The sequence below is a fragment of the Mixophyes fleayi genome, chromosome 5, assembly GCF_038048845.1.
Source record: "Mixophyes fleayi isolate aMixFle1 chromosome 5, aMixFle1.hap1, whole genome shotgun sequence".
Classification (NCBI taxonomy): Eukaryota; Metazoa; Chordata; class Amphibia; order Anura; family Limnodynastidae; genus Mixophyes; species Mixophyes fleayi.
In genome coordinates, this window is record NC_134406.1 from 126,067,421 (window position 1) to 126,073,504 (window position 6,084).

A 6,084-nucleotide genomic window follows, 5' to 3' on the forward strand; every position below is an offset into this window, starting at 1 on the left:
TTCACCCACGTAAAATTTAGAATCTCTTCTGCCTGACCTGAGGTACTTGATGCCCTGGAACTCAAGAAAGCTTCCCACTGACGCCAGCTTGCCTGGTAAGCTGGTCTTGTGGATTGTGCAAGGGACGACACCGCCAACCCGATCATTCCGATGCGACCCACTGCCATGTGGAAGAACAAGCAATGCAGGTTAATTGAGCTGTAGGGGCTAGCTCCCTAAAGTGGCGCCATTGGAAACGTGTGAGCGCATTTGCCACCACATTCACCTCTCCCGGATCATGTCTAGCCTGGAAAATTATATTCTCCAAGCATTCCAAAACAAACCTATGTAAGAGATTCACTGCTGGCAAAGATGTAGCGCTCTGGCGATTGATTGCTTGCACCACCCCAAGATTATCACACCAAAACACAACATTCTGGCTTGCTAACTTATTACACCAAAGCTCAATGGCCAGCACAATGGGAAATAGCTCTAGAACTAACAAATTAGCCACCCAATCGCTATAGCACCAATTCACAGGCCAAGGAGCTGCACACCACCCGTCCTGAAAAATAGCGCCAAAACCATTTGCTCCCGAGGCATCTGTATGCAAATCTAGCGACACATTAGAAACCTGCCTTTTAGGCCAAATACGGACTCCATTAAAAGTCTGCAAAAATTTAGCCCAAACCTGCAAATCTCCCCGTATCTCAGCCGATAAGCGTACTCTCGCATGAGGGCTTCTCAAGCCCGCTGTGGCCATTTGCAATTTCCTAGAGAAAATGTGTCCCATAGGGATCACCCTACATACAAAGTTTAATGAACGAAGCAGGGACTGAACCCGGCGCAATGAGCTAGCCGGGGAACTAAGGGCATCAGCAACCGCAACCCCCAACTTATCTATCTTCTCCTTAGGCAGACGACAACAACCTGCAATGGTGTCTATCTCTATGCCCAGAAATGACAGACAAGTGTTAGGCCCCTCAGTCTTATCATGCGCCACTGGGACCCCCATTACAGTGAACAAAGCCTTCACTGAAAAAATGGTATCCTTAGAAACCGAAGAAGAAGGGGGACCTATGAACAGGAATTCGTCCAAATAGTGAGCAATTCCTGTATGACCAGTTCCTGCTTGTGCGCACCAATGCAGGAAGGAGCTACATTTTTTTAAAAATGCGCATGACACTGAGCAATCGATGTAAAACCCGTCCTGTAATTTAAAACCCATGAATCTGAAAGATTCCGGGTGCAGAGAAAGGAGCCTGAACATCGACTCAATATCTAACTTGGCTAGCAAAGCCCCTTGACCAAATGCCCTGACCATAGCCAGAGCTTCATCAAAGTACTGGTAACTCACCGAGCTATGACTCGCATCTATAGCGTCATTAACTGAAAAACCGGGGGGATGGGACAAATGTTGTATTAAATGATATTTGCCCGCAGCCTACTTGGGGACCAGCTCAACTGGGGAAATTATCAAACCAGGGATCGGAGGAGAGGTAAACGGCCCCAACATGCGGCCCAGACTAACTTCCTTCATAACCTTCTCTTTCAAAACCCCTGGAAGCAGGAACGCTGACTTCAGATTCCGCCCCACCGATGTCCTAATCTCCCCTGCTATTGGAAGTCGAAAACCAAAACGGAAACCTTGACCCAGAAAACTTGCTCCAGCAACGTCTGGGCATAGACTAAGCCAAGTATTCAAAAATGCTAACTTAATGGGGGAAGGGGTTTTAACTAGCACTCCCTGCTGCCCCACAACCCCTTCCGACACCTGCTGAACTCCTGTTGCAATCTTTGGCTGGGTGATTGCCGCCGCATTTGGCGCAGATGTGTCTGTAACGACAAGACTCCCCCCTACCACATATGGCGTTATTAAACGCAAAGCATCTGTTTTTGCTCGTTTGGGGAGTACTACGCCTCCCCAAACTCTGAAACCTCGACCCTACCCCCACTTACATGGATTCTTCAGATGGCAGCATTAGCGCCATCCATGTCTCCACATCCTTACAAGCGAAGGGAATTAGGTGCATCTTATGGGCCTTGCTACGAAAACTCTAGTCATAACTTCACCATACTATCCCGCCTGCATTTACCGCCAAATCATTAATGAGGTGCAGGTAAATCCACACATCTACATGTCCTTTCGAGCTGCAACGCACCCCGCTTAGCAGTGCTGTGTTATTGCAGCGCACCATTGAGCCTCCCAATTCTGTAGGGGGGGTAATAAAAGAAGGAGCGACTCACGTGGTTTTTGTTAAGTGTTCCTTTAAAATCTTCAATAGCTTGCGCGATCCCTGACTCTCACCTTCTGAGTCATCGCTAGAGCTAGACATGGGAGAGCTACGTATGTGTGCATTGTAACAGACTCATACTCACCACTCTGAGCTGATGTCCCCGGAATCACTTGCGTATCCGTTGCCACCTCCTTTCGTGACCCCTCCGCGTTAACCGCCTCCGGGCGAAGATCTGAAACTCCAGCTCCCAAGGCTGTTCCTTGCACGGGTGCATCCTCGCTTGTATGGGTTACCTGTAGCGCTGAAACAGAGGACATGTTAGCGACATTCACGGCAACCGTTTGATTCTCACTACCTAATAGATTACTCATTGGCAGGTTTTGAACTGTAGAGCATGCTATTGTACTCACAGGGGCACCTGGGGCAGGGAACCGACCCAGGCTCGGTCCTGCAAAGAGATCCGTGACAGATACTGCTGGCCAGGGGCCGTCAAACCTAGTGACCCGGGCGGGGCAACATTATGAGCCGAAAGGCTATACTCACTGGACGAAGGGGGGTAAGGTACCGTCCAGTTATAGGGGGCAAACGTGTTAAAGGCCGGGGTGGGAGGAGTATACGGCAGTGACCAGTTTAAAAGAGAAGGGGATGCGGTTCCTCTCACCATTTGATTCCTGACAGGCCATGGAGAAGGTATAGGTGTAGAGGATGACTGCCAATTGCCGGGCTGGGCATAACAGTGGGGGTTATACCCGCTTGTGCCCGCATAGGAAAGCATAGGTGGAGGACCCGGGTTAACCTGCGTAAATTGTGGGCATGGAAATTGGACGGGGAAAAAAGAGGGTGCATTATGGGAAACCACTGGAGCTGTAAAATGGGGCTGTAAACCTGGACCTTGCGTGTTTATGGGGCGACATCTCCCTCTCAACCAACCCTCGGGCATGGGGAGTGGTATGCTGTTCCATGGCACATTATTTGCAATATTAGTTATCATCCAAGGGCTAGGAGGGGTGGAAGCTATGACATTAACCCTTTCCTGAGTAATCACATTACCCTGCACGGACTGCCTCTGATCCTGCCTCCCCACTGGGGAAGTGTAAGAGGCTGCCAGACACTCCAGCCCACTGGTGACAACCTGAGACTGCTGCATTACCCCACTCATAGGAGGAGTATGAGGCTCCATGCAAGAAGCCCAGCTCCTTACAGAGGAGGGGAAGGGGATCCCCTCCTCTGTCTAACATTTCCCCTTGCCTCCTGCCTGCCGCCAGAGCTGGACATTGCTGCCGGCTCTGGAGGGTGCGATCTGCATGTCCCCTTCGTCCCCCCGCACCTGGAGCTCCTCCGGATCTCCAGCGCTGGGAGTGCCGCCCCCTCCTTGGCACTGCTGGCCCACTATGTACTCGCGGCGATCCCACCGCCTACAGGACCAGGGGAGGGCAGAGAAGCAGACGGGCGGAGGCTCCCCGACAGGAGCTGCGACCCATCTGCCAGACGCGCAGGAGTGCCAGCTGACCTCCTCGGTCTCTGCACCCTGCGTGACATGCTGCACAGTGAAAGATAAAAATCTAGCAGGATAAACAGAGAAAAAAAAAGAAAGAAGGAGGGAGCAGAGGGAAGCTAAAATGGGGGGAAATAGGGAAAATGAAGGATAAGAGAAGAAGGGGGAGAAGGAGGGTAGAAAAATAAGGAAATATAAGGGAGGAATAAAGCAGGCATAAGCAAGCTATGATACAAAAGCACAGAAGGGACAGCAGATTATAAAGGGTACTATACAGCAAGTAAACACTTTAAGCTATAAAATATGCAAAATACACAATCCTTATCTTCCAGGAGCTCATTCATCCAAGAAAGTGCAGGAAGAAAAGACCCAGCATTCCCTGGGAAGCAATATGAAGAGGCTATGCCACTCCCCAGGGATCCTATTGGCTGGTATCAGCAAAACTTTAACCCCGAATGGGTAAGTGCCTGAAAAATCCTAACCCAATGCTTTTAAGTGACTTCACTTAACAATAGAAATGTAAGATCATGAGAATGCACACGGATCACCAGTATAAAACAACAAATTTAATTAAATTAAATAAAGAGACATGGTAAACAAACACAAATGCGTAAAATTTGAGTATGGTCAGATTCACAATCGTAAGAATCGCACTGAATGAGGATATGAAGTTGGGGTACAATATAGATAAAAGGTTAATCCTGTGTGATGAATCCAATCCAAGAATAATAGGGGTAGTAGTTGCAATAAAAACAGGGCACTCTAATGTGTTTCATTACACTAGGTAACTTCATCAGAGGGATAGCACATTTCAAGGCCTCATTTAAATAGTCCAAACCAATTACATGAATACAAATAGTATATGGGGTGCTCCAACAGATCTGCAGCCGAACATCATACACAGGGACTCCACCAAAATCCCTAATTGGCTAAATGTAAATGGAAACAGTATACTTTCATGAAGCGCTGAATCTGTAGTACAGCTGATATAGAAGGTTCTCATGTGTTACTGCACACCGGATTCGTATGTCTTATCAAAGAATCCTCCAATGTGACTAAAACTCATACAACATAAAATAGAAAAAACACTTATAGTGCAATATGTCCAACACTACATTTTCTAAATGTCCGTGCTTAATCAAACACCAATTCAGGAAATAAGACTTCTTCCACCGTAAAAATAATAAAACACAGATGACCTCCACTGTTCTGTCCCTTAGGACACATGCTTACAGTGTATAAGAGATGGTCAAGCCTTCTAATGTCAATCTCCTGCTGGTTTTCAGATCCTTACTAAAAAGTTAGCTCCATGAATGATGTAAAAAAATGAAAAAGGAAATCTAGTGCATTACCTTTAATAAAAATACATGCTGAATTCCATAAAAACAATACTTGAGCTTAAAACTATGAGCAATGAGACTCGTATCGGATAAAGAAGAAGCCAGGCATTGAACAAGGTATTACTGCATTCCTCGAACAGAATGCTTGTGGCTCAGTGGAAGCATTCAATTTCATAATCTATAGTCATTGATGTGGACATGGATGATTACGATATAATATTGAGGATATTGCGGTTATGATCGGAACTTTATTCTACACATTTTCTTCCAGTGACTCCGTTATATTTATATTTTACTTTTACATTTTATTTCGATTGGCCAAACATATGATTTTTTGTCAATACAAATGGTCACATTTCTTCTGAGCTCCATCAGCGCTAAGAGCTTGGTGTGTGTGTGTGTGTGTGTGTGTGTGTGTGTGTGTGTGTGTGTGTGTGTGTGTGTGTGTGTGTGTATATGTACAGTTATATATCCGATCGGAGTGTATTGCAATCATTTTTTGATATTGTTTTGAATTTGTTTATAAGGTCATTTTTATGTGTGTTTTTTTGTTTTTATTATGGTATAATGACATTAATAAATGTTACATTTTATATGGTGATTCGTGACTATTACATTGATTTATTTCTCTTTTATTAGCTGGTTGGGTCTTTAGCGCTGCAGTTTGTTTTAGTTTACTCCATTTTGATATACATGACATATATTATACATGGTGGGCCTGATTCATTAAGGAAAGGAAATCAAAGAAAATGAATAACTTTAGGTCTTGGCAAAACTATGTTGTATCGGAGGGGGAGGTAAATTTAAATGTGAGGATAGATATTTAATTGGAGTAGAGCCTGTCCTAGATCAACTTTTAATGTCAGTGTAAAAATTAAGCTATCAAGTATTTACATCCAACATGAAAAACAGCCAGTGTTTTCCTTATGTGCAAAATAATAAACTCATTTGCATTGCGACATGGCTTTGACAAGGTTCAAAGCAGGTGTGCACGCAGGGGGGGTTTCTGGTTCTCCAGAAACCCCTCCCCTCC

At 45.6% G+C, this 6,084-nt stretch overlaps 1 long non-coding RNA gene across 4 annotated transcripts in view; it reads right to left on the reverse strand.

The window, feature by feature from the left end:
• Window positions 1-4,058, reverse strand: part of LOC142158640 (uncharacterized) — a 43,404-nt gene extending 39,346 nt beyond the window's left edge. For 2 of the 4 annotated variants that reach the window (XR_012692833.1, XR_012692832.1), the window contains exon 1: window positions 2,359-4,058. This is a non-coding gene — a long non-coding RNA (uncharacterized LOC142158640). The other 2 variants (XR_012692831.1, XR_012692830.1) reach the window with 2 other exon arrangements.
• Window positions 4,059-6,084: the final 2,026 nt, after the last annotated feature.